We start from the raw sequence: 9,813 nt of genomic DNA on the forward strand, positions 1-9,813 counted from the left end.
CCACACAATGTAAACAATCCATTTCAGCAACGGTTCTAGTAAAGTTTGCTTCAAACACTCTACAATCTTTAAACTTAAAGGTATTTGGTTTTAATAAAGGGCATTTCGTGATCCACAACATCATCCCCCACTTCTCTATAAAAAAAAAAGTTGAGATTTCCTGGCTACATAATGTGTAGGCTATGTACAAACATTTCTTGCCGATTAATTCGTTTAGCAAAAATATCGTGAAATTTTGTGAATAATTCGCAAACACAAATTGGAAAAGCTTTTTTTTGTCGTGGATATCTACAGAAAATGTCATAAAAAGGATGCTAGGATCACGAAATACTCCTTTAAAAGACTGCTCAATATTTAAGCAGGCATGGTATGGGAGTTTTGAGGGGGGAAGGGTCCGAAGACTTTTAATATTTTATTTGAACCATGAGGAGAAAAAGTGGGGAAACAAGGATGGATTTTGAGCGGACGCGATGGGGAACGCGATATTTATTGTAGATTTTTGTTCATTTCTACCACCCCTGCGTATAAAAATTGAATGAGACACACAATCCAAGTATTAGAAAAGTACAACTCTATTTTGTTTCGATTTAAAAAGAAACATTATTCTGTTTCCAGGGTCAGATGAACGCAATCCTATTCCTGTAAATTCAGCTTTTCAGCTTTAATTTTTATATAATGTGCCATAGTCTGAATGTATCGTATTTACTTGTGTATTCCATTTTATGTTATTTTAATTTATCATTCTTTCTTTCATTCATGTTTTTATATGATGTTTTTAACATGTAATTTGACCTTCGGGTCACAATATATTGATTTCAAGAAACATATACTATATATTAAAAATTGTAAGTTTGACCTATATCTCAGTAAAATTTTCAAAGACAAAATAGAATATAACAATTATCTGAAGCTTACCATTTGAGGGTGATGACACAGTACAAAACGATTTAAGTGTCTTCATCTCGCCCGCTTGCCAAGTCTATAAAATAAACAACCAATTAAGCGTCCAACCCATGACCCCCGGTGTGAATCGTAGCAACCTCCCCCTGAGTGCAACAGAGTGTTCCCCAAACCGCCCAGGAATAATGGTTTAATATTCCGCCCTATATATTTATATATATATGATTTGATAATAGTAATAGCATATGAATGCGTCAAGTTTATTTAAAGCCCAACGTAATCAATATATTAAAAGGGCATTTCGTGATCCACAGCATCATCCCCCCCCCCCCACTTTTCTCAAAAAAAGTTGAGATTTTTATATCACTGGAAACCTCTGGCTACTTAATGTTTGTACAAAAAATTCTTGCAGATTAATTTGTTTAGCAAAGATATCATGGTATTTGCCCGGGGGGGGGGCACTCCAACTTTGGAGGTGACGCGTATGTAGGGCTGTTAAGACCCCCTTTTTCAGCATCGCTGTCACCCAAAGACCCCATATTTTTTTACTAACACATGTTCTGTCACCCGAAGACCCCTTATTTTTTCCTTTGATCTGTCACCCAAAGACCCTTACTTGTTCAATTTTAGCAGCAACTTTCATTTATCACTGATTTTGTCACTTATTTTGATAAAACAAAGAAATTTGAAGCCATTTAGAACTAGAAATTCGATTTTCGAGGTTTTTGTTGCGCTGTTTCGGCTCTCACCCAAAGATTCCATTTTAAAAAAGGTCATGTTCTCACCCAATGACCCCATATTATTTACATTTTGCTCTCACCGAATGCCAAAAATCATGCTCTCACCCAATGACCCCATATTTTTTACATTTTGCTCTCACCGAATGCCCCTTAGTGCGAATGTGCCAGCCCTACACCTATATCCATTTCAAATTGAAGTGCCCCCCCCCCCGGGGGGTATTTGAATTTCGTTCTGGTATACCAGAACGAAATTACAACACATGATATGGAGCAGATACACATAATCATGCATAACTCACAAACGCAAAATTGGAATCAACTGAAATTTTGGAAAGAAGCCTTTTTCGTGGATAAAATGTCATAAAAAGAGGATGCTATAGGATCACGAAATCCTCTTTTCTGATATAGAGCACCAGATGAGCAGATTCATGTGATGTATAAGTAACAAATATTAGAGCACCGGTTAAACCATTAATAATAATTGTATTATACGTTTTCGGTCAAATTTTAATTTGGTTAAAGGCATATTCTTTGCCAAATATTATGAAATATTAATAACAACTGTTATGAACGTTTTCTGGCCATCTTAAGCTTATTATTACCTCATTAGTGTGGCTTGAAATGACCACTTACTTTATGAGCTGTGGTGCTCTCTATCGGGGGTTTAAAGTCAATGTGACGACTTAAATTCAAATTTTCTCTGTTGTCCTAAAAACAAAATGAATCTGGCGTAAGTTGGGACATGTGTAAACATTACAAATAATGCCAAAAAAACTGTCTTTAAAAAAGACAACGACATGGAAGATCATGTTTCATCATATGAAAAGGTTTGACTACAAAAACGATTCTCTTATATAAATTCATCTACGCAGTTTCCGCCTCGATACACCCGAGTAGGCCTACACAAATGTTTCCAGCACAGCAGTCTCCACGCAGTCTGTGTTATACTACACGGTTGAGTGCATAGCATAGCATCATAAGAGCTGTGCTAGATCTAGTGGAAAATAGACATATGTGATTGGTTTTTGCCAAAACCTCAAGTGTTCCCTTCATCCAATCAGAAATTTTTTATATTGAACGAAAGCTAACACATCCCCCTTAAAACAGTTTTTTACAGTAGGTCAACAGATAACGCAATTCAATGTAATAGCAAGGTAAATGTGGTAAATGTGTTGAAAAGCACATTTTTGACCAAAATGTAGGTTTTTAAAGTCACCTCAAGTGTTCTTACAATATTGTTCAAATTTTATGTCATTCAATGAAAGAGCACACTTATATTATCCATAGGCCTACTATAGCCTCATTTTAATGAGCAATGTCCAATTCTCTTTAAATTGCAAATATTGTGCAAAATGTTACTATTTTCGCCTGTTTTGTCATACGGTTGTAAATTCAATGAACTATAACTTTGCTAAAGAGCGCTTTCAAATTGATATGTATTATTTTCACCATTTTTGCAGAATAATGTTGCTTCCCTTCAAGTCCTAAAGTTGTTGAAGTTCACAGACGTCCAATTTCCACCCAAGTTTAATGGCAAGTCTCATATTTTACCAAAGACAAACCCAGGACCTAGTGTTTATCCCTGCCAGATAAGGCTGTCGTAGGTGGCATACTTTCATTTCACCGTATATTTACACCCCGAGTTCTAGGCCTATAGATATCATGCGCGTATATTGAGGGGTGGGTAGAGGGGTCTTTGTTTGTTTGAAACATTAACGGTGCATGGAGATGATTTGATTATGAATTAGTTTATTATTCCCGGCAAGCACAAGCCATACCTCTTACCTATAGGCTCCCCTCTCCCCCACCTATATAACATCCTTTTCCCTAAGTGTCTCCTTCTTCCCTTTCCTCGCCTCCACCTACATCCTCTATCTCCTCTATCTCGAGCTCTCCTCTCCCCATCATTCCCTTTCCACTTCCAATGCTCTCTCCCAACTGTTTCTCTTTCTCCCTCCCCTTATCTCCCCCACACGCTCTATTTCCCCCTAGCTCTATCTTCTAATTTTTTCCAGTTAACATTGCTTCAATAAAAGTCACTAGCTTATATTGGAAGTCATATAATGGCTTTCCATCGATTGTCGCAGGACATGAATCGATTTTGTTTATATCACCTGAGTCGCCCCTTATGTAATGTTGAATGAAAATATTTCGATGGTCTATATTTTTTCACAGCTAAAATAGCCATAGTTTATTGGATTTTCTAAACCACGTTTTTCAATGTAGATTGACATGCTCGATTTCTCTCCTCGTGAATATTGCACTGCGAAATTTAAACGTTTCTTTTGTATACTTAGATCAGGTAACTTCAAACCAAGTGATTTTCTTCTTTTCTACCATTATATAAGAAACTGAAATGAAAACTGAATCTCCTTTTGTACAAATTTTAAGTTTCTAACAAAGGGTAGAAACAAAGATATCAATAATCATGTGAGTCAAGAGTCTAGGCAGGATAATAGGAAACCACGTGACCAAAACTAAAACTCAATATTTGAAATGAGGCAGTGTCGCTGGTCTATTGATTTGATGCTAATGCTGTGTATGGTATTGGGTCAATTAAGATACGATGTCTCTGCATTATTTTCATCTTTACTGGAAATGTCTTGGTACTATGGGCATCACCACTGTGATATCACTCAATTTAGAAAACCCAACCAACTGCATTTCTTACTTATTTCTTACTTTTCGCCGATAAACTTGGTTTTTCAATCAAAAATCTTGTTTTATCACCGAAAAACTTGATTTTTTCAAATTGAAAAACTTGGTTTTTCAAATCGCAAAACTTGGTCTTTGGTTTCATTCGAAAAACTTAATTTTTTCCAAGTTTTTCGCCGAAAAACTTGGTTTTTCAACTGAAAAACTCGGTTTATCATCGAAAACTTTTTTTTCAAATTGAAAAAGCTTGGTTTATCGGTGAAAAACTTGGATTTTCGATCGAAAAACCAAGTTTTTCAGTGAAAAACTTGGATTTTCGCCGATAAACCAAGTTTTCAATCAAAAACTTGATTTTCAAATCGAAAAACTTGGTTTTTCAAACGGATAAGAAAAACTTGGTTTATCACCGACAAACTTGGTTTTTCAAATTTAAAATGCTTGGTTTTTCAAATGTTTTCGAAAAACTTGTTATAATATGTTATTTTTTTCACTGTAAAACCTGGATTTTCGATTGAAAAACCAAGCTGTTTGAAGATGTGAAACCAAGTTTTTCGATTGTAAAACCAAGTTTTTCGATTGTAAAATCAAGTTTTTCGATTGAAAAACTTGGATTGTCGCCGATAAACCAAGTTTTTGAATGGAAAACCCAAGTTTTTTACTGAAAAACCTGGATTTTCGATTGAAAAACCAAGTTTTTCGATTGCAAAACCAAGTTTTTCGCCGATAAACCAAGTTTTTCAATGGAAAATCCAAGTTTCACTGAAAAACTTGGATTTTCAAATCGAAAAACTTGGTTATAAATTGGAAAAGCTTGATTTTCCAAATGTATTCGAAAAACCTGGATTTTGAATTGAAAAATCATGTTTATCGGTGAAAATGACTTGGATTTTCGATCGAAAATATGTTATTTTTTTCACTGTAAAACCTGGATTTTCGATTGAAAAACCAAGCTGTTTGAAGTTGTGAAACCAAGTTTTTCGATTGTAAAATCAAGTTTTTCGATTGAAAAACTTGGATTGTCGCCGATAAACCAAGTTTTTCAATGGAAAACCCAAGTTTTTCACTGAAAACTTGGATTTGCGATTGAAAAAGCGTGTTTATCGGTGAAAAACTTGGATTTTCGATCGAAAAACTTGCAATATAGGGGCCAGCCCCCTGAAATTTCCGTGTCGTTGGACAGATGTTTCAATGGACGAATCATATATCAAAATGTTCAGAACAGAAGAGTCTAGAGAATCTTTTCTACCATATTGCCAAATTTGTAATTTGGATTTTCGCCGAAAAAATCGGTTTCTCGCCGATAAACCAAGTTTCTCAATCGAAAAACTACCACCTGTCTGCATCTTTTTTCCCCTTCTTCTAAGCTGACTTGCACTAGGTTCATTCCTGTCCATTCTTTAATGTTGTCAAACCACAAAATTGTTTCTTCAGTCGTCCTCTCTTCCTACCGCTCTTCCTTTCCCCTTCAACTTTTCCTTCTATATTATCTGGGGTGTTAATGCACTGCCACTTCCTCTGAGGATGTGATGTAGGTTAACTTTCTTGTCACCAACTCTCCAAGCAGCTGTCTCTTCACACCAAGTTCCTCTAGGATGCTCCATGTTTGTTCTTTTCTCTTTCCAACTGAATTTAGCATTCTTCTCCAGAACCACAGTTCTGATGCAATCATTACAGATCCTGAAATTCAATCATTGTTCCTCTGGCCATTCCAATCCTGGCTTGGATGTCTGCCGTGAAATTTGCATAGGATATTTTCACCGAGCCCAGATACTTGTAGTGGTTGGCCTGTTCAACTTCTTCTCCATCTATTGTGATGTTGTACTCTTTTACTTTTGCCTCTGTAACATTGAGTTCTTTTGCCAGTTACATCTATTACTGTTGGCAATCTTTCTATATCCTCTACTGATGTTTCAAGGAGTGCGGTTTGAGATTCAAGGGCGGTCAAAAAGTTCGTAGAACCAGGTATGCTACTTCAGTGGCGTAGCCAGTGGGGGGCCAGGGGGGCCGGTGCCCCCCGCTCGTCATGGGCGTCGGTTCATGTAAGGCCGTCGGTAGGCGGAAGGCGTTGTTGAAAAAAAAATTGGGTTAACAATATACTATTTTCCATCCAGGGGGACAGAAAAACTAGGAGAATTGTAACGAAAATGATGAAAAATTGACAATTGCACATAAAAAGTATGTGTTTTTATGTTAGTAGCGCCTATTATCCTTTTTGCTCTTCACTTTTTCAAACCATGCTAACAAATTTTGGGTCAACAAATCACAACTTCCGTCGGTAAAAAATATTTCCGTCGGTACATTTACAAGTTGTGCCCCCTCGGTTCCAAAATCCTGGCTACGCCACTGTGCTACTTAGTTTGTCGCACGGTCATGAATTTGGTCTCAGTTCAAAACTTGTTCCTTCAAAACATTACTGCAAAAATATTCCATTTTAGCTTCACTGCATATTTGTAGGACACCCTGCAGAGGAAGTCTACCTCCTTGAATTCACAGGTACTATACCAGAAGTGCACACAGCATCATCATGGAATTTGCCCCTGATGGAAGTGAAAACTCAAATGAAAAATAACAATGTACAGTTGCTATAAATGGTGATGAAGTTCCAGATATTCAACAGCAACGAAATGGTCCCTCGAGTTCAAGGATGGAACTAGCTTCCTTGAAGATCATCCAAGGTTTAAAAGATTTGCTGACGTCGCCACTAATGATATACGTGCTGGTACAGTAACATTGATAATGAACAAGGAACCAAACAAGGAAGATATATAACAACTCTGATGAAAGCGTAAAATCATAAATCCATTTATATTTGGTTATTCCAGGGTGTCTTCTAGATTGGGGTCCCAGAATCTAAATACAAAAAAATTGATACCAGTTGACGTAATGAGGTCCACACCTCCTATACACTTAGAATGAGTACCGAGACAAATTTAATCTATGTTTGGCTAAAGGTGATAAGACATACATTAATCACTGGAACTATGAGTCCATTCAGCGGAAGCACTTGGATCTCCCATCCCTAAGAAGATCATCACTCGGTCACTAAAGGTCCAGGACTTCATCGTTGTTTTCTGAGATTCAGAGAGAGTCTTGATAACAGATCATTGGCTAAATAAAAGTACAATATATCATACAATGTTATAGCAAAATTGAGGCAAACCATCAAGTGAAGAAGGTTGGAGGCCCGGGGGGGCACTTCCATAACAGATATGCATCATGTGCCTCGGGATAGACCCCCTTTTTCAAACCGGCTTGTAAAACCCCCTTTAAAAGTTCATGTACTCAATGACCCCCCTTTTTCTATTTCCTGCTACTCAATGACCCCCCTTTTTAATTCCCAAATTTAGGTGGTAGTGTTCTCCTCCAGAATAATGAGATTTTTCAAATTTCCAAGGTGGCCAAGTTGCTTTTTTCGCAGTTTGGCACTTATTTATGTGTAGGCCTACTTACTGATATTCTTTTGGCAATCCTGTACCCAATGACTCCCATTTTACAATTTGTTACCCCAATGACCATCCTTTTTTCAAATTTTCATACTGAATGACCCCATACTTTTGTAATTGTACATTTGACCTGAATGCCCCCTACTTTTAACATGGCCGAGGCACATCCCTGCCATTTCAGATAGGGAGTGCCTCCCCCAGGGTTGGAGGTAGGAATTGGACTGTTTTCGGATTGTATCTTGTACCCTATTCTCAGTTTGTCAAGCTGCCATTCACGACAGAGGGATCAGATAACTAAAGCAACCATATGCGGTCCAGGCATGACCTCCAGTTAACGAAACCTGTTTTAGAATTTTAAGTCCTACCTTCATAATATCAGGTTTGCTGGTGAGCCCTCTGAAGCAATCGGAAGACTTCCATTTTGCGGACATAGAAGGTTTCAAGAAAAGTTGAAACGGGTGCATTTAGGTATGCAGAGACCATGTTTAAGAGTGAGATAGAAATAATTTGGCTAGTACTCTTTCAAGTAACTTGTTCTACGAACTTATTGACCGCCCCACGTATGCCTCTTACTTTGATGCCATAGGTATCCACATCAGCGCCGGAGCACCCCTCATCGCTTTCTCTGTGTATGTCACGAAAATATATGGTGACGCAAATATGCAGCCCTGTCTCACATCTTTGGTCATACTGAACTCATCATCTGCATTTTCACCATTCCACCTGATCTTTCCTCTCTGGTTTACATACAATTGTAGCAGAAACACAAGATGTACTGGGAAGCCAATTTCTTCCATTATAGCAAACAGTTTAACGTGGCTGACTGAATCAAATGCCTTTGAGTAATCAATGAACATGACGAAGACTTCATCACCTACTCCAAGTATCTTCTCCATCAGTATAGCATACTAACAGTCTCCTCGGCCATTCCTGTAAGCAGCTTGTTCTTCTGGTAGTTCTTAATTGCTCCAGTTTTGCTTTGAGGCGATGTATGATGATCATTAAGAGAACTTTGCTGGTATGGCTGATGAGTGCGATGGTCCTGTAGTTGGAACATGGGGTCCGCAGACTTGAACAACATCAGAAACTCTTGTATTTTCCAGTCTTCTAACCATACACAACTTGCCCATATATATTTGTGCATAGTTGGGGTAAAGCTTCTAGTCCATACCGTCCTGTGGATTTTATTAGCTCGGCAGGTATATATATACCTGGTGATTTTCTAGTCTTGAGTTTGTTGACTACATGCTCAACTTAAGACATGAGAGGTGGTGGCTCTATCTGTGTTTTTGGCATGGAACGTGGTACTTCTCCATCTAGTTTTTCTAACAGTTTTCAACTTTTCCACCATATTCTTTCCATCTGTTCATGACATCTTCCGACTCACTGAGTACTTTTCCTCCGCTATCCTTGATGCATGCTTGCTGTGTTGGGGTAGAATTGGCTTTAAATGATCTGATCTGTTCAAACATTGCCTTGGATTTGCGGTTGCATCAAAGTCTCTGATCTGCTTACATCGTTCTTCGAGCCACGTTGTCTTGTCTCTTCTAATCATCTTCTGGATCTCAGAACGCAGTTCTTTGTATCGATGTTTCTGGTTTGGCGTGTTACTTTTTATGATCTGCGACTCACTGGTATTCTCGGGAAAATACTAAGACGATTGTCTAAAATGACATAAAATGTTTGCAATTTCAGGTACAGAAATGAAGCAAGGGCTCCGTGGGCTCTGTCAATAAGGGTTTGAGTTTCCGAGTGTCATTGAATTTACCAAAAGAAATACAATGTAATGGTTACTTTACAGGTGCTTGCGCTTCTAGTGCACGAGGTCCCTGCCCATGTTCAATCCACGACCGAGACATTTGCTGGAGTATTAACCGGGGAAATATAAACATATCTACAGGTTAAATTCAGATTTTCGCTCGCCCTATGCTAATGCACATTTTGGAATTAGGCAAATAAACCCCGAGAGTGCTGCGTCCTTCAGAGGGGATTTGGTTTACAGGAAGTCATATTTAGATGTACATCACAGTCAGCATCGCAAATAGTAGTGGGTCCAAACTCACTGTTTCAATTAT

This window comes from Amphiura filiformis, chromosome 5, assembly GCF_039555335.1.
Source record: "Amphiura filiformis chromosome 5, Afil_fr2py, whole genome shotgun sequence".
In the NCBI taxonomy this organism is placed as follows: domain Eukaryota; kingdom Metazoa; phylum Echinodermata; class Ophiuroidea; order Amphilepidida; family Amphiuridae; genus Amphiura; species Amphiura filiformis.